The 26268-nt window shown below is 47.3% G+C and overlaps 1 long non-coding RNA gene across 3 annotated transcripts in view; it reads right to left on the bottom strand.

Moving 5' to 3' along the window:
* Nucleotides 1–5062: 5062 nt before the first annotated feature.
* The window catches only part of LOC142485386 (uncharacterized), a 121897-nt gene continuing 100691 nt past the window's right edge, over nucleotides 5063–26268 (bottom strand). The window contains exons 1-4 of one of the 3 annotated variants that reach the window (XR_012798437.1): nucleotides 21164–21262; nucleotides 8704–8824; nucleotides 6562–6701; nucleotides 5063–5841 (exon numbers count right to left, since the gene is read on the bottom strand). This is a non-coding gene — a long non-coding RNA (uncharacterized LOC142485386). Of the gene's footprint in view, nucleotides 6702–8703; nucleotides 8825–21163; nucleotides 21263–26268 lie in introns of those variants that run through there. The other 2 variants (XR_012798436.1, XR_012798438.1) reach the window with 2 other exon arrangements.

The raw sequence follows: 26268 nt of genomic DNA, 5'->3' as shown, positions 1-26268 counted from the left end.
CTCCAGACACAGAGAACCCCACACACTTAGATCTGAGGTTTGTGCCCCTATTAGGCCTGGGCCTATTAGTAAGTTCAAGCTCGCTGAGGTGGGCTGAGCCACGCTGAGCAGATGCACAAACCCCCTGCATCTGTCATCAGCGCGGCTATAGTTTCCCCCTCCGCATGCGTGCTCATGCGTGCAGAGGCTCAGAAACTTTGCCGAGACAGGCAAGTTTCAAATTTGCCGCTCGGGGAAGCGAAGAAGCGGTCACGTGACCGCTCCCATCCAATGGGAGCGGGGACTAGCCCCGCTTCCCGCTCCGCCTCCTGACACGCCTCCGCTCTGCCTCTGCTCGGCCTCCACCCCGCCCCCAGAGCGCGCTCACTGCCTCGCCTGCAAGGACAGAAAAAAACACCATTTTCAGCAGGCGAGGCAGAGCAGGAGCGCGGCTCAGCGTGGCTGAACCCTCTATGTCCCAGGCCTTACATGGGGGGGGGGAGAGAAATACATAGAAACAAAAATAAGGAGGGACAGAGATAAATAAAAGAGATAAGATTAAAGGGGGAGAGAGAGACTGACAGGAGAGGGAAAGGAAAGGCAGAGAGTAGGGAGACTTCTCACCCAAGGTGATGAAACAGCTGTGACACATGGACACCTTCTCTGGGAAACCTTCCACTACCCATGTGACATTACACCTCCACCGTAGGGGGTCCTGCATCTGGGGAGTGTGTGTGTAAAGGATCCTGGGGAGGGACGTATAACGGAGTTCTGGGGAGGGGTATATAATGGGTACTGGGCCTGGTGAGGTGGGTATAACGGGTACTGGGCCTGGTGAGGTGGGTATAACGGGTACTGGGCCTGGGAAGGGGCGTATAACAGGGTACTGGGCCTGGGGAGGGGCGTATAACAGGGTACTGGGCCTGGGGAGGGGTGTATAACAGGGTACTGGGCCTGGGGAGGGGTATATAACAGGGTACTGGGCCCGGGGAGGGGTGTATAACAGGGTACTGGGCCTGGGGAGGGGTATATAACAGGGTACTGGGCTTGGGGAGGGGTGTATAACAGGGTACTGGGCCTGGAGAGGGGTGTATAACAGGGTACTGGGCCTTGGGAGGTGTGTATAACAGGGTTTTGGGCCTGGGGAGGGGTGTATAACAGGGTATTGGGCCTGGGGAGGGGTGTATAACTGGGTACTGGGCCTGGGGAGGTGGGTATAACGGGTATTTGCCCTGTGGAGGGCGGTATAACGTGGTATTGGGGAGGGGGTATAGGTGGCACAGGAGCTCTTGCGATACAGAGTATCACTGTCCCTGGTTACAAACACTTCATGTCTCCTGCAGATCAGGACACGCACGAAGGTGGAGCCCTTCGTGCCACCAGACGACGAGGCGGGCTACGAGGCGGACGATGAGGCATACGACAAAGCGGGCGTCAAGTGGTGCGAAGAGGTGGGCTACAAGGCGGCCGATGAGGCAGACGACGAAGCGGATGTTAAGTCTGGCGACGAGGTGGGCCATGGCGAAGGAGAATACAAGAGGTGTGGACGGATCTGCTGCTTCACCTTTTTTAGGTGGAGAAGAAGCCAGGAGCAGGTAGCAGAGGAGCCAGGGCGTAGATACAGGGGTATTCTAGGGGCCCTGAGAAGTTGGTTTGACCGCAGGAGAGGCAGATAAGATCAGGAAGGCTGCGGGAGGGGCAGGTACTAGAGGGAGATAGGGATATTGGGCGTGAGAGGGTGAGAGAGAACAAGGAGCAGGGCCGGAGCACGGGTTTCATGCGCCCGAGGCAAAACTTAAAATTTGTGCCCCAGTTGTATAAAAAATAATAAGATAAATAAAATAATAAAATAAACAGTGGCGTAGCTATCGAGGCGGCAGGGGGTGCGACCGCACCCCAGCGCAACGCAAAATAAAAATAAAAGGGCGCCAAAATACTGGATAAAAAAAAGAATAATAATTTAAAAAAAAATATAAATAAATGAAATAATAAGAGGAAAAAATAATAATGATTATTAATGCGCCCCTAGGAGCTCTGCGCGCTAGGCGACCGCCTAATGGACGGTCGGCCCTGCGAGGTATGCGGGAGGAAAAGGGGTGAATGGGATAGATATGCAGGGGGATGGGGGAGCAGGTGAGTTATACACAGGGGCACAAGGGCCCCATCACCCGCATCTCTATATACTGAGTGTGCCCCTGTGTATAACAACTCTGATCTGTGCTGCTCCATCTGATCTCACTGCGCAGTGATCCAGGGACCATCCGATCGCCATTTAATGGGGTCAGGAAGGAATTTTTTCCCCCATTGCACAGCAGGGGTTATGTTTCGCCTTCCTCTGGATCCCAGCAACAAACTGCCCTTTGTGCATGAATTATCAGTGAGATCTTTATACACCCTGCATTGGTCTTCACCCCTTTGCTGCCGGAGGGGCCTGCAGTGCATTGCTCTGCGTGTTACTATATCGCTCTGCAATGTGCTGCAGGCCCCTCCCAGCAAAGAGATTAATTATTTAAATAAAATACTCTCTTTAATCAAACCTATGTGTAGTGTCTTTTCTACCCGTTGTATCTATTGCTAACAGCTCAGTGATTATTCCCCAGGACGCTGCACTAGTGTCACGCTGCCAAGCCCGGGTGTGAGGGAGATTTATAGGGTCACATATACACTTCTGCCAAAACACTAGTGCAAACAGGAAGCCCCTCTGAACTCATATCTTTTATTACACAAAACGGTATCTAAAAAGGTAAAAATAACATACATGGGATTCTGCTACAAATATCTCTCTAATTACAAACCAATTAGCAAATCATTCAGATTAGAGTCAAGCGAAAAGAAAGGGTTAAGTATCTCATGTACAGTATATGCAGTGTAGGCTGTTCTGCAGCATTACATGCAGGGGACAACGTTTAGGGGATATAAGTAATGCTGATCTCAGAGCTGACCGGCTGACCTGCTCTACTGGCTGACCGGCTGACCTGCTCTACCGGCTGACCTGCTCTACCGGCTGACCTGCTCTACTGGCTGACCGGCTGACCTGCTCTACTGGCTGACCGGCTTCTCTTCTTTCAGCTAAATGACCTGAATTGTGGCCCCTGTATCTCCCAATTAAACGTTTTATTGGCATATTCTTGTTTGACTCGTTCTATACAGACATTTTCTATATATTCATTGTGGGATTTGATAACATCTGTAAGATCTCTCAGAATATCACATTCTGTACGTTTGTGCTGAAGATTTTTCCATTCTCAATTTACTTAATATTAGTTTTTGGCATCAATTATTTATATCGAGTCCAAAATACCTTTATACAGAATGCTGTTCCCTTTAGTCCGCAAATGCTGCTTCATTAAAGCCCATGGGTGGCACTTTATGCATTCTCAAACTTTTAGGCAACATCCCTAATTTCCAAAAGTGGGATTAAATCTGTGCATATTTAAATGGTTAATTTTCTTACTCAGACTACTAGATCCCTCCCCAAATATATCCGTTTCACATAAAAGTGTGTGCGCTTCTCCTTCCGTCTAACTGGCACGTCGTCCTTACGGGCGACACTCCTTGCAACTCAACGCTGCCCTCCAGTGGCAAAAGAAATAAGATACATTTACTATACTCGTCTGGCAGCTGCTCCCGTATAAGGTGGGTAACTCTGTATTGGGGGTCTTGGTAGACTATATTTTATACTTATGTCGGATAGATGAGGAATTAATATTCCTAACGGGTTATTGTGAGAGGCCTTAGATCTTATCCTATATGCACGCAGCCCTCGCCTCTCTGACCTTGAACACGTACTTCAATCTGATTTTTTGAGACTTGAAACTGGATTTCTTAAAACAAACTGATTTTAAACACTGACAAGACTGTAACAATGGTATTTGGGACCAGAGCTAAATTGCTAAAGCTGCCAATGACAGAGCTTCAGATAAAAACCAGCTCTAATACCATCCTAGCCCCTGTTACTGGTTTGAAATATCTGGGCATATAGTTCAACTCCCATTTAACATTTGGGTTGCACATTGATACCCTGACATCCAAATCCTATGCCAAACTAGGTGTACTTTACAGGAACACATCCTCCCTAAGGCCCTCATGCAGTAATCGCCTACAGCGATTCAGAAAGCCCAGAGAAGCTGGCGATTAGAGCAAAAATAACCGTTTTTTTTTTTGCCGGAAAATAAATAAATAAATAAATAAAATCGGCAGACGCGCGGTGATAAGCCACTTTTCGGCACTGATCGCCAGTTTTTCAAACACGCTCAATTCTATAAGCCCTGATCAGCTTATTGCGGCTGATCGCCACTTTAAAATTGCTGTTTCTTCTCCAAATTGTCCAGCCACAAAAGTTGGCAAGAAGGTGGGGTGAAGCTGCGATGAAAATAAAATGCATGTGTCCCAGAGCTGATATCCATTAATATCAGCACAAGAGACCCCCGGCATGAATCCGATGCATAAAAAATGCATTTACAGGCAACTTCATTACCGCCAAGGCAGTGAAGGGGTTATATACCCGTGCCAGGCTTATTGCGGGTAGCGGGGGTGGGTGAAGGTGGTATTTGGCCCTGGGTGGGTGTTTAGGCCTTGCCAGGGGGTTGCGGGATGACTTAACCTCTTCTTTAACTTAGCGGTTAATACCGCTAAGGTAATGAAGGGGTTAACCCCTCCCGCTACCCCCCCCCCCCACCCGGTAGGCCTAAACACCCATCCTTGGGGCCAATACCCCGTTCACCCACCCCCGCTACCCACAATAAACAAAAATACACATAACAGCCCCACTGGCCACCTCCTAGGTCCCTAATAAACCATTACAATATTCATAAAACCATTATTTTGTTTACACCCAGGATTATTACATGGGATTAGGGCTATGTTATTCAGTGAGGGGTTGTATGTTTGTATTCGTAGGGACAGGCAAGGCCGGAGCCAGATGGGGTTCTCCTGCCTCTGTCCTCCCTGTCTCCTGACCCTTCCTGTAGCCGGACAAAGAAGAAGAAGCAGGCACACGGTTTTACTCAAAGGAGGTTTAATATGCCATGAAGTCCAACGTTTCGGCAGTCAAGGTGAAGGCTACAAACACAAGAAACAGTCACAATATATACCACCCCCCTGATACTCACCCCTCCCCGCTCTGCCACATAACCAGGATGTTGATGCCCACCTGATGACGTCAGAGCTACCATATGGCGCCCCCTAGTGACGTCAGACGTCTAGGTCTAAATCCCTGGCAATACAGCATAGAGCTGTCTTGGAGGACTGCAGCCACAGCCACACCTCTCCCCAGACTGAACACTCCCCCATGATGACGTCAGCGTGACCCGGCAGTCAGGGGGGGGGGGTAAGGGGGGGGCGGGAGTGCACCAATCAAGACTGTACTCACAGGGCTGGACAAAGATGTATCCGTCGCCATGGGATCAGTTTCAGAGCAGGGAGGAGTGAGACACTCCTATAAATCACCCTGAAAGTGTAAATAAACCACACACCAAAATATTAATAAAGCATATGTGCACAAAACTAATACAGCAATATACTATTAAAACATGTGACTGTATACTGTACTGCTGATGACATCAGTATAATCCTGCAAAGTTACAGTGAAATTCCACATAAGAATATGCAGTACATCAGTATTTAGAACAACCAGGGGGGGGGGAAGGGGAAGGGAGGATGGGGAAGGGGGAGGGAGGGAAGGGAGGATGGGGAAGGGTGAGGGAGGGAGGGGAAGGGGGAGGGAGGGAGGGGAAGGGGGAGGGAGGGAGGGGAAGGGGGAGGGAGGGAGGGGAAAAAAAGAAGGGAAAAAAAACACACAAAAAGGATAATCTTCCCAATTGGTAAGTGCAGAGTCCATGGATGGTGCAAGATCAAATATGCCTGTAGAATGACAAAAAATTACCTTCTATTAAGGAAGCATTTTAAATTCTGTTGCTCATTAAGACCCATACCGTTGCTGGTATTTAAAGCATGTATCCAGAATGCTTCACGTCTCAATAAGAAAGTCTCCCTATCTGGAGTGCCTTGTCTAGGTGCTACTGTCTCAATACCCATGATGCGTAAAGAGGCAACATTATGATTGTGTTCCACACAGTGTTGCACAAGAATAGAGGGATCTGTACCTTTTCGAATTACACTTTTATGTTCAATGAACCTTGTTTTTAACATTCTTATGGTCTTACCCACATAAAGAAGACCACATGGACACTTTATTACGTACACTACATATTCAGATCTACATGTGATTCTATTTTTGATTTTTATGATCCTCCCGCTTTGAGGGTGACTGAATTGACTACCGGTAGTCAGACTGTTACAGACCGAGCAGCTCATGCATCTAAAGTTACCCGGTCTGCCACCCTCCAGAAAATGAGGAGTTCTGTAGTTACCCTCATTATCTGCATGTATCAGGCTATCCGCCAGATTTCTCCCTCTTTTGAATGCCACCATTGGTGGTACACAGCAACTTTCACATAATATATCATCATTTTGCAGAATATGCCAGTGTTTAAGAATGGTAGATTTAATAAAACCACCAGCTTGACTGTATATAGTGGTAAATACAAGCCCGTCCTCCTTCTTATTTTTGGTAGCACTTACCTCTTTATCCAGTGCCCGGTCTAACACAGCAGGAGGATATACGCAGGAAGATATCCCCTAGCCAGGAATCTACCACGTAGTTCTCCAATAGCTGGTTAAATATGATCCTTCCTGCTCGTGATTTTGCAGACCTGGACTTTCTGTGAAAAAGGTAATGCATCAATAAGAGAAGGAGGATGATGGCTATCTGCCCTTAAAATTGCATTTCTGTCTGTATCCTTTCTAAAAAAGATCAGTATGTAACTCCCCATTAGTCTGTGTAATGAGGACATCTAAAAAAGAGAGTTGCTGTGTACTCCATGTATTAGTGAGGAGGACCGGTGAATGGAGACCATTAAGATACTCAAAAAAAGATAACAGCTGATCCTCCGTACCTGTCCAGATGAAAAACATCATCAATATATCTGTAATAGCTTTTAATATGCACTAAAAAGTCTGATTTGTAGATGTACACTGGCGACACACTTTATTCGAGCTCGGCTAGTCCCACGAATTCGGGTATACCCGGGTGTATTGAGGTTTGTGACTGTTTTCTGCCCGAGTGCATTGAGGTATTTTGCAGGCAGGGATTGAAGCATTTTATTCCCGCTGGCTGCAATACTGCACAGTATACTGTATATATATATATACTGCATTACAATTCATGAATTTATGCCATCTGGTAGACACGCGAAGCATTGCAGCCTGTTAAATCCTAATCATTATCATTTAACAGATCAGCCGCCCGTCAGCCAGGCATGAACCCAGGCTGGGAAGGCAAACACAACGGGGCATGTCAGAGGTGAGGAGCGGCGCATTCCAGGTATCTGCCAGGTACATACTGGGTATTTGCTCGAATAAAATGTGTCGGTGCAGTACTGCTCTTCGAAATGTGTCATGTATATGTTGGCGTAAGCAGGGGCCATATTACTGCCCATTGCTGTCCCCTTAATCTGCAGGAAGAAATCACTCTCAAATCTAAAATAATTTTTATAGAGAATGAAATGTAAAATGAGCATAATGTATTCAATTGGAACAGTATCACTATAATGGCGAATGAGGGCGGCCTTGATTATCTCAAGACCTTCAACATGGGGGATTATTGTATAAAGGCTAGACACATCTAAACTAACCAGAATATGATTAGTCCCATCACCAGGTGAGTTTTTTAATTTGTCAAAAAAATCAAACGTGTCTTTGATGTATGAGTTGGCTGTCTGTGCTATAGGTTGTAGAAATGTGTCTACAAATTTTGCAAGGGGTTGATTTAATGAATTAATAGCAGCTATAATAGGCCGCCCCGGGGGATTGTTTAAATTCTTGTGTATTTTGGGCAAGGTATAGAAAATAGGGCATTTAGGATGCAACATAGTTAGAAACTCAGATTCAGGCTCTGTTATCCACCGGTTATTAACCCCCATTTGGATAATTTCCTTAATTTCTCTCGCATAGTTAAAGATAGGGTCCCTATCCCATTTAATGTAGCAGTTACTGTCACTCAGTTGTCTGATGGTTTCAGCCTTATAATCTGAGTAATTCTGCACTACTAGGGCACCCCCCTTGTCCGCACGCTTAATAATAATCTCATTATTATTAGTCAACATTTTTAATGCTTCCTTTTCCTGAACAGACATATTGTATGTAGCCCTATGGTTTTTTTTTTGTACCTTGCAATGTCCCCCTTAACCAATCGTATATACTGCACCGACACACTTTATTCGAGCAAATACCCAGTATGTACCTGGCAGATACCTGGAATGCGCCGCTCCTCACCTCTGACATGCCCCGTTGCATTTGCCTTCCCAGCCTGGGTTCATGCCTGGCTGATGGGCGGCTGATCTGTTAAATGATAATGATTAGGATTTAATAGGCTGCAATGCTTCGCGTGTCTACCAGATGGCTTAAATTCATGAATTATAATGCAGTATATATATATATACTGTGCAGTATTGCAGCCAGCGGGAATAAAATGCTTCAATCCCTGCTTGGAAAATACCTCAATGCACTCGGGCAGAAAACAGTCACAAACCTCAATACACCCGGATATACCCGAATTCGTGGGACTAGCCAAGCTCGAATAAAGTGTGTCGCCAGTGTATGTGCTGACTGATTGATTTTTAAATGGCGGGACAAAAGTGGATTTGAGCTTGCACATTTTGGTACCTTGATAAGAAGCCGAATTATCTGTCCCTTGCTGGTCAGTGGCCAAATTAACTGTCCCTTGTTGTTCATAGGAGGATTACCTGTCCCTGGTTGGATATTGGAATGCACCGATTCTGTAGACCTGTTAGAAAAAAAGGATTTAAGGTTTAATACACGTTCGAATTTAAATAGGTCAACCTCCAAATCAAAATCATTAAACAATGTAGTAGGTACATATGAGGGGCCCCTAGCTAAGACAGACATTTCACATTGATTAAGAGTGTAATCAGACAGATTAACAACCACGGTGTCCATACTCATTTCTGCTCCGTTGTACGTAGGGGATAGGGTGATCTTCCCTTTCCCCTGGCCCCCGCGTCTAATTTTCCTTTTCCTTTCTCCTTGTCCTTGGATTGGCCTAAAAAAGGGGCCGGACTTTGGCCTCTCTGACGTTCTGTTGAGGAATGGGCTTCAGAGTCACTGGTGTGGACTTCTTGGACTCCCTGGGGTGCTCTCCCTCTTTGGTTCTTGCGTTGTTTGGGGTCTTGCTTCAGCCACGGGTATACTCTTCCATCTTTATAGTCATTAACAACTTTTTTGAATTTCAACTTCTTAAAGTGAATAAGATCACTTTTAATTTTTTTCCAGCTTGGTCTTAAGACTATCCAATGATTGTACAACGTCCGTACCAGGGCTAGACTGTTCAATGAGGATTTCCACTTTGAGTATATCCTTCCTTGTGTGGCTAAGTTGTTCCCCCACCTCCTCAATAACCAAAATATTCAAGTCCAAAGAGGCCCTATTAAAGCTGCAGTTCAGTCTTTTTTTAATTTTATTTATTTTTGTACTTCAATAGTTTCATGTGTGCAATCTCTAATTACCTAAAGAACTGTATAGCTGCAGGTCAATTCGTTCTCCATGTATTGATAGGCGAAATTTGGTGACATAATTAGTGAAGGGATCTGTTTTTCTTCTGCTTCTGTCTCTCAGTGGAAGCTCATGAATATTCATGAGCACTCCTGCACTGATATGTGCTAGAGGGAGGGCAGGGCTGACAAAGGGGTGTGCCAGGGCTTGTGACAGGACATGAAGGGGCAGTGCCTTAGCAAATGGCTGTTAAAATAGAATACAAGAAAATTGGTCTTTCAAAGTTGTTTTTTTTTAAAAACAGAAAATGCTAAAAGTATTTTTTCTTACTACAGAACTGATTTATTAAAAAAAAACACACATGCAGGATATTGACTGAACTGCAGCTTTAAAGCATTGTCCTGCATACAGATCAGAGGCGAAGAATGGATATGGATATCCGATGTGAAGTCGGAAATAAGACCGAGAACAATACCGAAAAGACCGTTTCGAGTGATGAAATAGCCGTCACTGTGTAACTCTTCCAATTACCTGCAACTTCATGCAAAGAAATAGCAACGCTTGTTTTTAACGTGTTAGCGCCAAGGGGGAATTCAACTGCTGAGAGGTTAAGGGAGTTACTCACCAAACTCAGCGACGCTTCTGTGTCTCTGTGATAACTCCCCCAGGACATGCCTGGAAACCAGAGGTAACTCAATGTATTTTTGATAAATAGAAACTTGACCTCGGAGACTGTGAGACCCCCTCTCCTTCCCCCCCTTCCCTTGGCTTCCCAAACTCCACCATAACCAATACACAAATAACCACAAACACGAGGTCTGGCGGCCGCTGCTTTTTAGTAAAACTTCAATTAACCTAATTAGTGCCAACCCCCTGCCAGAGTGCTCGCTCATTGGGTAAAGGCCAAAGGTACCCGATCCAATGGCCCGTAACTCCCCCCTAGCCGGGCCCCGCCTGTCTGGCGAGAATGGGCCCAGGAACGCACGTGTAAATGAGCCGCGCCGACTCGCCACTCCCAGCCACTTTTTATTTTATTTCTGTTATTCATTTTCATTGTTTATTTATTCTTTTTTTTTCTTTTAAACACGTACAACCAACATATTTACCAGTATTCACAATAAAGGGCAGGGTGGGCGGGACTCCCATGGCAGGGCGTAGACTGACCCCGCGCCTCTGTCTAATTCTAACCTCCCTGGCCCTTCCCCCGGCTGTGTCACGTCACTGCCAGAGGGGGGGGGTGGAAGGCCGAGGGGGACGTAGTCCACACTCACAGGTAAGGGAGAGCCTAGTCCCTCTGGTCATAGCGCCCGGTCACCGAGGGCTCAAGGCTACTTTTCTGGGTTATTTTGAAATGAGCTACACTGGGGAATATTTAGGGGTCTCCCCAAACAAAGAGAGAACATTTAGGGGTCTCTCCAGACACAGAGAACCCCACACACTTAGATCTGAGGTTTGTGCCCCTATTAGGCCTGGGCCTATTAGTAAGTTCAAGCTCGCTGAGGTGGGCTGAGCCGCGCTGAGCAGATGCACAAACCCCCTGCATCTGTCATCAGCGCGGCTATAGTTTCCCCCTCCGCATGCGTGCTCATGCGTGCAGAGGCTCAGAAACGTTGCCGAGACAGGCAAGTTTCAAATTTGCCGCTCGGGGAAGCGAAGAAGCGGTCACGTGACCGCTCCCATCCAATGGGAGCGGGGACTAGCCCCGCTTCCCGCTCCGCCTCCTGACACGCCTCCGCTCTGCCACTGCTCCGCCTCCACCCCGCCCCCAGAGCGCGCTCACTGCCTCGCCTGCAAGGACAGAAAAAAACACCATTTTCTGCAGGCGAGGCAGAGCAGGAGCGCGGCTCAGCGCGGCTGAACCCTCTATGTCCCAGGCCTTACATGGGGGGGGGGAGAGAAATACATAGAAACAAAAATAAGGAGGGACAGAGATAAATAAAAGAGATAAGATTAAAGGGGGAGAGAGAGACTGACAGGAGAGGGAAAGGAAAGGCAGAGAGTAGGGAGACTTCTCACCCAAGGTGATGAAACAGCTGTGACACATGGACACCTTCTCTGGGAAACCTTCCACTACCCATGTGACATTACACCTCCACCGTAGGGGGTCCTGCATCTGGGGAGTGTGTGTGTAAAGGATCCTGGGGAGGGACGTATAACGGAGTTCTGGGGAGGGGTATATAATGGGTACTGGGCCTGGTGAGGTGGGTATAACGGGTACTGGGCCTGGTGAGGTGGGTATAACGGGTACTGGGCCTGGGAAGGGGCGTATAACAGGGTACTGGGCCTGGGGAGGGGCGTATAACAGGGTACTGGGCCTGGGGAGGGGTGTATAACAGGGTACTGGGCCTGGGGAGGGGTATATAACAGGGTACTGGGCCCGGGGAGGGGTGTATAACAGGGTACTGGGACTGGGGAGGGGTATATAACAGGGTACTGGGCTTGGGGAGGGGTGTATAACAGGGTACTGGGCCTGGAGAGGGGTGTATAACAGGGTACTGGGCCTTGGGAGGTGTGTATAACAGGGTTTTGGGCCTGGGGAGGGGTGTATAACAGGGTATTGGGCCTGGGGAGGGGTGTATAACTGGGTACTGGGCCTGGGGAGGTGGGTATAACGGGTATTTGCCCTGTGGAGGGCGGTATAACGTGGTATTGGGGAGGGGGTATAGGTGGCACAGGAGCTCTTGCGATACAGAGTATCACTGTCCCTGGTTACAAACACTTCATGTCTCCTGCAGATCAGGACACGCACGAAGGTGGAGCCCTTCGTGCCACCAGACGACGAGGCGGGCTACGAGGCGGACGATGAGGCATACGACAAAGCGGGCGTCAAGTGGTGCGAAGAGGTGGGCTACAAGGCGGCCGATGAGGCAGACGACGAAGCGGATGTTAAGTCTGGCGACGAGGTGGGCCATGGCGAAGGAGAATACAAGAGGTGTGGACGGATCTGCTGCTTCACCTTTTTTAGGTGGAGAAGAAGCCAGGAGCAGGTAGCAGAGGAGCCAGGGCGTAGATACAGGGGTATTCTAGGGGCCCTGAGAAGTTGGTTTGACCGCAGGAGAGGCAGATAAGATCAGGAAGGCTGCGGGAGGGGCAGGTACTAGAGGGAGATAGGGATATTGGGCGTGAGAGGGTGAGAGAGAACAAGGAGCAGGGCCGGAGCACGGGTTTCATGCGCCCGAGGCAAAACTTAAAATTTGTGCCCCAGTTGTATAAAAAATAATAAGATAAATAAAATAATAAAATAAACAGTGGCGTAGCTATCGAGGCGGCAGGGGGTGCGACCGCACCCCAGCGCAACGCAAAATAAAAATAAAAGGGCGCCAAAATACTGGATAAAAAAATAAAAATAATTTTCAAAACAAAAAGATAAATAAATTAAAAATAATAAGATAATAAGGAGCTCTGCGCGCTAGGTGACCGCCTAATGGCCGGCCGGCCCTGCGAGGTATGCGGGAGGAAAAGGGGTGAATGGGATAGATATGCAGGGGGATGGGGGAGCAGGTGAGTTATACACAGGGGCACAAGGGCCCCATCACCCGCATCTCTATATACCGAGTGTGCCCCTGTGTATAACAACGCTGATCTGTGCTGCTCCATCTGATCTCACTGCGCAGTGATCCAGGGACCCTATGATCGCCATTTAATGGGGTCAGGAAGGAATTTTTTTCCCCATTGCACAGCAGGGGTTATGTTTCGCCTTCCTCTGGATCACAGCAACAAACTGCCCTTTGTGCATGAATTATCAGTGAAATCTTTATACACCCTGCATTGGTCTTCACCCCTTCGCTGCCGGAGGGGCCTGCAGTGCATTGCTCTGCGTGTTACTATATCGCTCTGCAATGTGCTGCAGGCCCCTCCCAGCAAAGAGATTAATTATTTAAATAAAATACTCTCTTTAATCAAACCTATGTGTAGTGTCTTTTCTATCCGTTGTATCTATTGCTAACAGCTCAGTGATTCTTACCCAGGACGCTGCACTAGTGTCACGCTGCCAAGCCCGGGTGTGAGGGAGATTTATAGGGTCACATATACACTTCTGCCAAAACACAAGTGCAAGATCTGTCATATCTTTTATTACACAAAACGGTTTCTAAAAAGGTAAAAAGAACATACATGGGATTCTGCTACAAATATCTCTTTAATTACAAACCAATTTGCAAATCATTCAGATTAGAGTCGAGCGAAAAGAAAGGGTTAAGTATCTCATGTACAGTATATGCAGTGTAGGCTGTTCTGCAGCATTACATGCAGGGGGCAAAGGTTAGGAGATATAAGTAATGCTGATCTCAGAGCTGACCGGCTGACCTGCTCTACTGGCTGACCGGCTGACCTGCTCTACCGGCTGACCTGCTCTACTGGCTGACCTGCTCTACTGGCTGACCGGCTGACCTGCTCTACAGGCTGACCTGCTCTACTGGCTTACCAGCTGACCTGCTCTACTGGCTGACCGGCTGACCGGCTGACCTGCTCTACTGGCTGACCGACTGACCTGCTCTACCGGCTGACTGGCTTCCCTTCTTTCAGCTAAATGACCTGAATTGTGGCCCCTGTATCTCCCAATTAAAGCTGCAGTTCAGGCAATATCCTGCATGTGTGGTTTTTTTTAATAAATCAGTTCTGTATTAAGAAAAAATACTTTTAGCATTTTCTGTTTTAAAAAAAAACAACTTTGAAAGACCAATTTTCTTGTATTCTAGTTTAACAGCCATTTGCTAAGGCACTGCCCCTTCATGTCCTGTCACAAGCCCTGGCACACCCCTTTGTCAGCCCTGCCCTCCCTCTAGCACATATCAGTGCAGGAGTGCTCATGAATATTCATGAGCTTCCACTGAGTGACAGAAGCAGAAGAGAAACAGATCCCTTCACTAATTATGTCACCAAATTTCGCCTATCAATACATGGAGAACGAATTGACCTGCAGCTATACAGTTCTTTAGGTAATTAGAGATTGCCCACATGAAACTATTAAAGTAAAAAAATAAATAAAATGAAAAAAAAAGACTGAACTGCAGCTTTAAACGTTTTATTGGCGTATTCTTGTTTGACTCGTTCTATACAGACATTTTCTATATATTCATTGTGGGATTTGATAACATCTGTAAGATCTCTCAGAATATCACATTCTGTACGTTTGTGCTGAAGTTTTTTCCATTCTCAATTTACTTAATATTAGTTTTTGGCTTCAATTATTTATATTGAGTCCAAAATACCTTTATACAGAATGCTGTTCCCCTTAGCCCACAAATGCTGCTTCATTAAAGCCCATGGGGTGGCACTTGATGCATTCTCAAACTTTTAGGCAACATCCCTAATTTCCAAAAGTGGGATAAAATCTGTGCATATTTAAATGGTTAATTTTTCCATTTTTCCATTGTGACAAAATATAAATTTTCTCACTCAGACTCCTAAATCCCTCCCCAAATATATCCGTTTCACATAAAAGTGTGTGCGCTTCTCCTTCCGCCTAACTGGCACGTCGTCCTTACGGGCGCCACTCCGTGTAACTCCACGCTGCCCTCCAGTGGCAAAAGAAATAAGATACATTTACTATACTCGTCTGGCAGCTGCTCCCGTATAAGGTGGGTAACTCTGTATTAGGGGTCTTGGTAGACTATATTTTATACTTATGTCGGATAGATGAGGAATTAATATTCCTAACGGGTTATTGTGAGAGGCCTTAGATCTTATCCTATATGCACGCAGCCCTCGCCTCTCTGACCTTGAACACGTACTTCAATCTGATTTTTGAGACTTGAAACTGGATTTCCCAAAACAAACTGATTTTAAACACTGACAAGACTGTAACGATGGTATTTGGGACCAGAGCTAAATTGCTAAAGCTACCAATGACAGAGCTTCAGATAAAAACCAGCTCTAAAACCATCCTAGCCCCTGTTACTTGTTTGAAATATCTGGGCATTCAACTTCCATTTAACATTTGGGTTGCACATTGATACCCTGACATCCAAATCCTATGCCAAACTAGGTGTACTTTAAAGGAACAAATCCTCCCTAAGGCCCTCATGCAGTAAGCAGCGATAAGCCACTTATCACCAGCATATCGCCAAAAAAGCCACACTGATACACACACACATACACACAGATACAGACACACTGATACACACACACACACCCACCCACTAATACACACACACACACACACACTGATTCACACACACACACACACACACACACACACACACACACACACACACACACACACACACACACACACACACACACACACTGAAACACACACACACACACACTGAAACACACACACACACTGAAACACACACACACACTGAAACACACACACACACACACACACACTGATGCACACATACACACACACTGATACACACACTGATACACACACACTGACACACACACACACACACACACACACACAGATACACACAGATACACACAGATACACACACACACACACACACACAGATACACAAACACACAGAGATACACACACACACACACACACACACACACACTGATACACATACACACACACACACAGATACACATACACACACACACACAGATACACATACACACACACACACAGATACACAAACACACAGAGATACACACACACACACACACACACACACACACTGATACACATACACACACACACACAGATACACATACACACACACACACAGATACACATACACACACACACACAGATACACATACACACACACACACAGATACACATACACACACACACACAGATACACATACACACACAGATACACACACACACACACACACACACACACACACACACACACACACACACACACACACACACTGATACACACACACACACACACACACACTGATACACACACACTAATACACCCACACCCACACACACCCACCCACTGATTCACACACACACACACACTGAAACACACACACACTGAAACACACACACACTGATACACACACACACACACTGAAACACACACACACACACACTGATACACACACACACACACACTGATACACACACACACACACACACACACACACACACACACACACACACACACACACTGAAACACACACACACACACACACACTGATACACACACACACACACTGATACACACACACACACACTGATACACACACACTGATACACACACACACACACACAATGATACACACAGAGATACACCCCGCCTCCCCCTGCACCGCCTGCGACCGCGCAGCAACCACTGCCCGCCCCCGAGCCCATCTCTCACACCAAGGGGACGGGGGGGAAGTGAGCGCCGGGGAGCAAAGCTGTGAGCGACGGGGGACAAAGCTGTGAGCGCCAGGGGGGCAAAGGTGGGAGCGCCGGGGGGCAAAGCTGCGAGCGCCAGGGGGACAAAGCTGTGAGCGCCGGGGGGGCAAAGGTGGGAGCGCCGGGGGGCAAGGCTGTGAGCGCCGGGGGGGGACAAAGGTGGGAGCGCCGGGGGGCAAAGTTGGGAGTGCCGATGGGGCAAAGGTGGGAGCGCCGGGGGGCAAAGGTGGGAGCGCCGGGGGGCAAAGGTGGGAGCGCCGATGGGGCAATGATGGGAGCGCCGATGGGGCAATGGTGGGAGCGCCGGGGGGGCAAAGGTACAAGGTGGTACAAAGGTAGGCGCACCCCCGCTACCACCTCCTATTACCCCCCCTGGCTGGGACCCGGGACAGAAAGGGGACACTGACCGCGAACAGAGGAGCCGGGAGCGGGAAGACACTTGTGCTCTGCACAAAGCGGAAGTCCCGCCCCCGGCTTCCTCTGACCTGCCTGCAACCAATCCCCTGCGGGCCGGCCGGCATTCTAAGTCCCGCCCCCGGCATCATCATTCATCCAATCCCATGCGGGCCGGCCGGCATTCTAAGTCCCGCCCCCGGCATTCTCCTTCATTCAGTCTCCCCGGCAGCATTCACACACACACATAGAAAATACTTACCGGCCGCCGCATTCTCCTCACCGCCGCTGCCCCGCAATACCGGGACCAGGGACAAAAACCGGGACATAACCGGGACGGAGCTAAAATCGGGACAGGGCAGAAAAAAACGGGACTGTCCCGGCAAAACCGGGACGAATGGTCACCCTACTTACAGACTATTCACTTGAGTGGACCATAAAGTGTCTTATAGAGGGAACTCTAAGGTGTCTTAAGATGCATTAAGATATATTATGTATGTAAATATTTATTTATATAGCGCTTTATAAGAGAGGCAATACAGTACAGAGAATTATAGTACAATAAGTGCAACAAACAAAATCAGACAATAGGAAAGGAAATCCCTGGCCTGCAGAGCTTACAGTCTTAATGCTAGATCCATATAACTCTGTTGTGTTTACGCTAATAACGGGACATTCCTGAAATTGGTACCTGACCCTGTGTGGTAGGCAGAGACACAGGGGCAGTGCCTGCCAATATCATAAAGAGCAGTGCACTTCCTATTTAGTAGAAGTGTGTGTCAGAGTTAAGAGTTCAGTCCAGAGTTAGAGTCTGCTGAGTCTGTCACCTGGCTGGCCCAGGGTGACAGAGAGAGCCTATATCAATTGGCCGTTGGAGAAGGGGAGCCATCAGCCTCTGAGTAGAGCTGATGCAACCTTAGTTAGGGAGGTGGACCAATTCCTCTCACCCTGTTTAGGGGGCGAGGGAAGAGCTAGCCCCACCCTGGGTGCCCTTGACCTGGGGTGGTGGCAGGGACACAGAGACCATCCTGAGGGAGAGCAGTCCTGTGTGGAGGAAGACACCCTGTACCTGATTGACAGTCTTGTTGCTGCTATTCTGCTGCTGTGAATAAAGAGCTGCGGCTGCTTTTAAAGATATACAGTGTGAGACTGGAATCTCTCATCCCCGAGGGGGGGGGGGGGGACTCTCTGGAAGGATTCCACCCGTATTCCTGGGGCTCAGAGATGGAGGCGCTGCACCATTACATACATACAGCTAAACCCCGTTATAACGCGGTCCTCGGGGTCCACCCCGAGACCACCGCGTTAGTAACGGGGTCGCGCTAATTAAAAAAAAAAAAAATGGCCGCCGCATCAGCGCATATTCATCCCGTGGGACAGGAGATGGGAGCGGGGATGACCCTCTGGTCCCCGCTTCCCCCTGTCACCGCGGGACAGGAGATGGGAGCGGGGATGTCCCTCCGGTCCCCGCTTCCCCCTGTCACCGCGTGACAGGCCGCGGGATGGGAGGGGGGATGCCCCTCCGGTCCCCGCTTCAGGAGGAGCAGAGGGAACTGGTAGGGAACATCCACACCTCACGAGCCGCACGGCGCATGCGCATGCGCACGGCGAACGTGAGGGGTGCCTAAAGTGATCGCTGTCGGGATGTGCTGCTTTGGAGACAGGTAAGCACAGTCTCCGGAAGACCGCTAACCCCCCCCCCCCGCCGCAGCACAGGGCCCTCGCGCAGCAGTACAGGGCCCGCCGTAGCGCAGGGTCGTCCTGCCACTCAGCCGCAGCGCAGGGCCCCGCCACCCCCCCACAGCATAATGACGTCCCACCCCCCGCCCCGGGCCGTAACACCAGCCTAGAGGGGAGGGGGACACACCGGACGCCCTTACCCCTGGCTGTGAGGGGGTTAATGTTGAAGAGGCACCACAGAGGTTGGGTTACCTTGCTGTGTGTGTGTGTGAGCAGTGTGCAGTGTGTGTCAGTGTGAGCAATGAGCAGTGTGTCAGTGTGTGCAGTGTGAGAAATGAGCAGTGTCTGTGCAGTGTGTGTCAGTGTGAGCAGTGTGTGCAGTGTGCAGTGTGCAGTGTGTGACAGTGTGAGCAGTGTGTGTGCAGTGTCAGTGTGAGCAGTGTGTGCAGTGTGTGCAATGAGCAGTGTGTGTGCAGTGAGTGTGTGCATTTTTTTTAAAAACGGGAGCCACGGGAAAACCGCGTTATAACCGAATCGCGGTATAGCGAGGCGCGTTATAACGGGGTTTAGCTGTAGTTACATAGTTACATAATAGATGAGGTTGAAAAAAGACGTACGTCCATCAAGTTCAACCTATGCTAAATTCAGACAACAGATACTTTATTCTATATCTATACTTACTTATTGATCCAGAGGAAGGCAAACAAAAAACCCCATTAAGGGGAAAAATTAATTCCTTCCTGACTCCAAGAATTGGCAATCGGATTAATCCCTGGATCAACATCCTTCCCATATATACTTATTTGGTATATCCCTGTATACCTGTCCCATCTAAAAAGATGTCCAACCTTTTTTTGAACAAATCTATTGTATCTGCCATCACAGTCTCCATGGGTAATGAGTTCCACATTTTAACTGCCCTTACTGTAAAGAACCCTATCCTTTGTTGCTGGTGAAATTTCCTTTCCTCCAACCTTAAGGGATGGCCCCGAGTCCTTTGTACTGCCCGTGGGATGAATAGTTCTTTTGAAAGCTCCTTGTATTGTCCCTGAATATATTTGTATATAGTTATCATATCCCCTCTTAGACGCCTCTTTTCTAATGTAAATAAATCCAATATAGCTAGCCTCTCCTCATAAGTTAGAATGTCCATCCCCTTTATTAATTTGGTGGCTCTTCTCTGCATTCTCTCTAGTTCCATAATGTCTTTTCTTAGGATTGGTGCCCAAAATTGTACTCCATATTCAAGGTGTGGTCTTACTAATGCTTTGTAAAGGGGCATAATTATGTCTACTTCCCTTCCATCCATTGCCCGTTTGATGCAAGATAAGATCTTGTTTGCCTTTGCAGCTACTGCATGACATTGGGCACTATTGCTAAGCCTGCTGTCTACAAGCACTCCTAAATCCTTCTCCATCAAGGATTCCCCCAATATATCTCCATTTAATTTGTAAGTCGCCTTTTTATTCTTGCATCCCAAATGCATAACCTTACATTTATCTGTATTAAACCTCATTTGCCATTTACCTGCCCACGTTTCCAGTCTCTCCAAGTCCTTCTGAAGAGAAATTTCATCCTGCTCTGATGAGATGGAGGCATTCACCCCAGAAACCTGATCCTGTCATCCCCCATACCATCGCGGGAGACTCAGGCCCCCCTGTTGCCAGCAGGTATGCACCACACTCAGACACGTAGCCAGACCCTAGTACAGAGGAGGGGGGCCCGATCTGCGATTGGCCCAGGGAAGGGGGGCTACATTGGGAATCGATGTTATTTTTCTTCATATTAATGGGTATCCTCAAAGCTAATGATATGCCAAAATGACGTCCATTAGCAAAACTACAATTGTTTCTTCACTTTTTCTGCTTGATCAATAGGGTGACCAGATTTCGAAAATGAAAAACCGGGACACCTTAAAAAATAATTTATTAAACAAATTAAATCACGTGACACCCCCCGTTGCCATGACAACAAGACACTCTGATGCCCCTGCAGTGTTAGTGTGTATAGAGGTGGGGGCTTTGCTTGGGCCCTTCAACTCTTACAGCCAGGGCATTATTGGCCAGGAATGCCCAGTTCGGAGGGGATTACTACTTCAAAATGTATTTGATTCGTAACAACATCAAAAAACTCTAATACCAATAACTAACAACCACAGACAATGATAATCTAAACCGTCAAATAAAATGTCTACGGCCCTTGTTCAAGCATGTTTGCGGTACTTACCAGATAAATCAGTGCCTGCAATCCACGACTGTATCCGCCTCTCCGAGCGTCTGAAAGCAATCCAGCGTTCCTGGTGTGTGGCTGAAGAGGTGAGGGACTCCCTCCTCTCAAACGGAAAAGAAGAGCAAAAAATAGAGTTGGAACATACCTATCATACAGGGATGAGAGAGAGAGACAGAGAATGAGAGAGAGACAGAGAATGAGAGAGAGACAGAGAATGAGAGAGAGACAGAGAATGAGAGACAGAGAATGAGAGAGAGACAGAGAATGAGAGAGAGACACAGAGAGAGAGAGACAGAGAATGAGATAGAGACAGAGAGAGGGACATAGGGAGAGAGAGACACAGAGAGAGAGAGACAGACACAGAGAGAGAGAGAGAGAGAAAAGTAATGTACTGTATAACCATTATACCGTACCCCCTAGTATTCGTGTAATCATTGTCCCACACCCCCTTTTACTCACGCTTTGGCAATACTGAAATGTTCTTTTGACAGAGACACACAGAGAGAAACAGAGACACACAGAGAGAGACAGAGACACAGAGAGAGAGACAGAGACACAGAGAGACACACAGAGAGAGATAGAGACACACAGAGAGAGACAGAGACACACAGAGAGAGACAGAGACACAGAGAGAGAGAGAGAGAGAGACACGGGCCTATTTAGTAAGCGTCGATAAGGCTGCGTCTATAGTATTTCAGACGGAGGGAAGGCACACATGCTGCAATACACTTGCTGAAGCCTGAGCTTTTTTATGGCTTTGCAGGGTATGCAGCGGGTGCGATTGGGGGCGTGGCAATAAATATTTGGAGGCGTGGCAATAACGTTCCGGCGTGGACGTCACTTCCCTACCTCACATCCCGATCCACCGGCATTTTTTCAGATGCAGCATCTGAAGCACTGTGCAGACAAGAAGAAAAATGCACACAATGCGCACCAGAGATTAAAATATAGTAAATTATTTATTAATAAAACAAGAAATAACCGAGGAGGATCCAACCCCACCTCAGTACTTTCTTCTCGTTGCTATTGCCACACTATACGTCCTGACGCCGGAAGGGAAGTTGGTACGCGACTAAGACGAGACACCGGATTTACAGAGTGGAACCACAACATACCACAGATTGCTGGAGGACCACACTGCGAGGGGCGCAGCCTATCGAGTTTCCCGGTCATCGTCCAAAGTCTGGAGCTGCGGATTGACCACCAGATTACCACGGAGCCCGAGCCTGTCTCACACAATGCTTTTACCAAACGGGCGTTTGTGAGTTTGCTATTTTTATCTTGTCCAGGAAATGAAATTGTTAAACCGAATTTACACATGGAGCGGGCGCTTTCTCTTCTTTTTTTTGTTTAGATATCTATCGAGGAGGTGGTTGTTTCCCTGAAGAGAGCTGCCAGGGCTCCAGAGGACGCCCGAATTGGATCCTTTTATGATTGAGTTATAACATAGCTATTAGAGCTAGGTTTCTGGACTTTTATTGTGTTTAGGCATAGTGTTTATTATTATTTTATTACAGCTACTTTTTAGTAATTGCACTGTTATTAATTCTGACCACTAATTCTCACTGCCATTATAATCTCTCTCTAGCCACAACCAAATTGCTATATCAGCTATATTATTTATTGGTTATACCAGGGGAGCACAAACTTTTGCAGCTCGCCCCCCTGCCGGTGCTCGCGCCCCCCCCCCCCCCCTTACCTTGATGCGGCGTCATGTGACCTGCAGCGGCATTTGACGAGGGTGACGTCACATGACCCCGCGGCGTAATTTAACATACTGTGCTATATCTATGCACACACAGCTGTCTCTAGGCATAAAACACATCCACACCGGGGGAAGGACCAGCACAGATAACATTCCAAGAGACACTGTTTTTAAGTATACCTTTTGCTTGCTTCATTCATTGTAACATCGCCGGAAGAAGAGATCAGTGTATCTCGAAAGCTCGCACAAATAAAAGCATTTCGTTAGCCACAGAACGGTATCATCTATTTATTTTTTGATTATTGAAGCTCGGCTAACACGGTACTGATACCTCTATATATACAGGCATACCCCGCATTAACGTACGCAATGGGACCGGAGCATGTATGTAAAGCGAAAATGTACTTAAAGTGAAGTACTACCTTTTCCCCACTTATCGATGCATGTACTGTACTGCAATCTTCATATACGTGCATAACTGATGTAAATAACACATTTGTAACAGGCTCTATAGTTTCCCCCCTTGCGCACAGCTTCGATACAGGTAGGGAGCCAGTATTGCTGTTCAGGACGTGCTGACAGGCGCATGCGTAAGCTGCCGTTTTCCTATTTAGCGATATGTACTTACTCGCGAGTGTACTTAAAGTGAGTGTCCTTAAACCGGTGTATGCCTGTATATATAGCAGGTTATGGGACCCAGTATAAAATGACCTTCATGTTTCTTATCACATCCCAGTATATGGATACTTTCTATTATCACAAGCTGCTAACATGTGACAGGGCTCAGAGTCTGAGCCAAGAATGTGACATACAGAACATTCTCATTCTAAATTTCAAAAAATATTGTGTTGATTTCTGACCTGACTGCTGTGGTTACAGCTCAACCACTCTGTTCTACTGTATGTCACCACTTTCTGCCACAACCAGCTGACGGTGGATCTGCAAGGAGTTCAACGCTCATTGGCATCACATCTGTGGCTTGGTTGACGTATCATTTCTCCAGCTTTTTATTGTATTGTTTTTAAATAGATTATATTTATTTAGTTGAATAGATATTTATTTAGTTTAATAGATATTTATTTAGTTTAATAGATTATATTTCTAAGTTTAATAAGTTATATTTCTTAGTTTAATAAGTTATATTTCTTAGTTTAATAAATTATATTTCTTAGTTTAATAAGTTATATTTCTTAGTTTAATGAGTTATATTTCTTAGTTTAATAAAATATATTTCTTAGTTTAATAAGTTATATTTGTTAGTTTAATAAGTTATATTTGTTAGTTTAATAAATTATATTTCTTAGTTTAATAAGTTATATTTCTTAGTTAATAGATTATATTTGTTAGCACAGTAGATTATATTTACTAGTATTTAAGTCTCCCCCTCAGTGCCCCATTAGGACCCGTGCGCATATTTCACATCTTTTCGGAGTCGCTTATTTTTTAGACCCTCGGAGCCGAAACCTAAAGGGGTCAGCTAAGAAAGTTCGGATCAAGAGGAGCCGCACAGCTTAAAGACAGAACATTTCCAAGGGAGATGGAGACAATTTGGGTAAGATCTGATTAAAGGACATCCTTTGAGGAAGGAAAGGGTGACGGGGGAGTCTAAGAGGGGGGTGAGAGAGCAAGGTGGTGTGTCAGATTGGGGCAGAGCAAGAGAACGCAAAAATGATGGGGATTTGCTGCACACCAAAAAAAAACAATAAGTAGTGATACTTTTACCGGTGCCCCTTAGTCTCAGGGAAGACCGGCATTTTGTCCAATGGATACAATATGATTGATGGGAAAGGGCACACGGATTTGAATAAAAAAAGATTATTTATTGTGCCACAGACTACAATGTTTCGGCTGCTGGCCTTTCTTTGCTGGATTTAGTGGGTTTAGCCACTTTACCTGAGAAAGACCAGCAGGCCGAAATGTTGTTGTCTATGGCAGTGCAAGAGAAAACAGGTTGGGGGGGGTGGGTTCTCGCAAAGTCGCCGACCCATGGGTGAGTGTCCCCGGTGGAAACTAGTCCTGGACCCCAGGAAAGTTGTCTGTGGCCCATACAAGCTGAGTAACATGTAAAAAGGACACATGTATGTTCAGAATGAGTTAGCATGGTATTTTGAGAGGCACCATAGCAGTTCAGTGCAAGTCAGTGCAGAGCACTGCAAGGTCAGTCAATATGAGGAAGGGTCCGATGGAGGAGTTGGAGGGTCCCAGAATATCTCTTAAAGCAGGGGTGCGCAAATCGAGGGGCACGACATTTTCTTGGGAGGAGGGGCTCGGCGCTTACAGAGGCCCCTCGCTCTTCCCCACAGCATTTAAATTAAATGCCGGAGATCGCGCGCAAGGCCTCTGTAAGTTCCCTTTCCTTGTCTCCGGCGGCTTCTGGCGACAGCAACGTGGCGTCACATGATGTGGCATTGCCATAGCAACGTGATATCACATGACGTCGTTACATCAGAACGTCGGAGACAAGGTGGGGAAGGTGGAGGGGGGAGCAGGGGGAAAAGGTTGTGCAACCCTGTATTAAAGCATTGCCTTGCATACAGATCAGAGGCCAAGAATGGATATGGATATCCGATGTGAAGCCGGAAATAAGACAGAAAAGACCGTTTCGGGGGAAGAAGGTGAGTGATGAAATAGCCGTCACTATGTAACTCTTCCAATTACCTGCAACTTCATGCAGAGAAATAGCAACGCTTGTTTTTAACGTGCTAAGCGCCTAATGGGGAATTCAACTGCTGAGAAGTTAAGGGAGTTACTAACCCAAACTCAGCGACGTTTCTGTGTCTCTGTGATAACTCCCCCAGGACATGCCTGAAAACCAGAGGTAACTCAATGTATTTTTGATAAATAGAAACATGACCTTCTGGGGAGGGGTATATAATAGGTACTGGGCCTGGTGAGGTGGGTATAACGGGTACTGGGCCTGGTGAGGTGGGTATAACGAGTACTGGGCCTGGGGAGGGGCGTATAACAGGGTACTGGGCCTTGGGAGGGTTGTATAACTGGGTACTGGGCCTGGGGAGGTGGGTATAACGGGTATTTGCCCTGTGGAGGGCGGTATAACGTGGTATTGGGGATGGGGTATAAGTGGCACAGGAGCTCTTGCGATACAGAGTATCACTGTCCCTGGTTACAAACACTTCATGTCTCCTGCAGATCAGGACACACACGAAGGTGGTGCCCTTTGTGCCACCAGACGACGAGGCGGGCTACGAGGCGGACGACGAGGCATACGACAAAGCGGGCGTCAAGTGGAACAATGAGGTGGGCTACAAGGCGGCCGATGACGCAGACGTGGTGTACGATGACCAAGGAGCATACGACAGGTGTGGCCGGATCTGCTGCTTCACCTTTTTTAGGCGGAGGAGAAGACCCCGGGAGCAGGTAGGAGAATACGAGAGGT

Source organism: Ascaphus truei, unplaced genomic scaffold (genome assembly GCF_040206685.1).
Source record: "Ascaphus truei isolate aAscTru1 unplaced genomic scaffold, aAscTru1.hap1 HAP1_SCAFFOLD_580, whole genome shotgun sequence".
Taxonomy (NCBI): Eukaryota; Metazoa; Chordata; class Amphibia; order Anura; family Ascaphidae; genus Ascaphus; species Ascaphus truei.
This window is presented reverse-complemented; position numbering and strand designations above follow the sequence as displayed.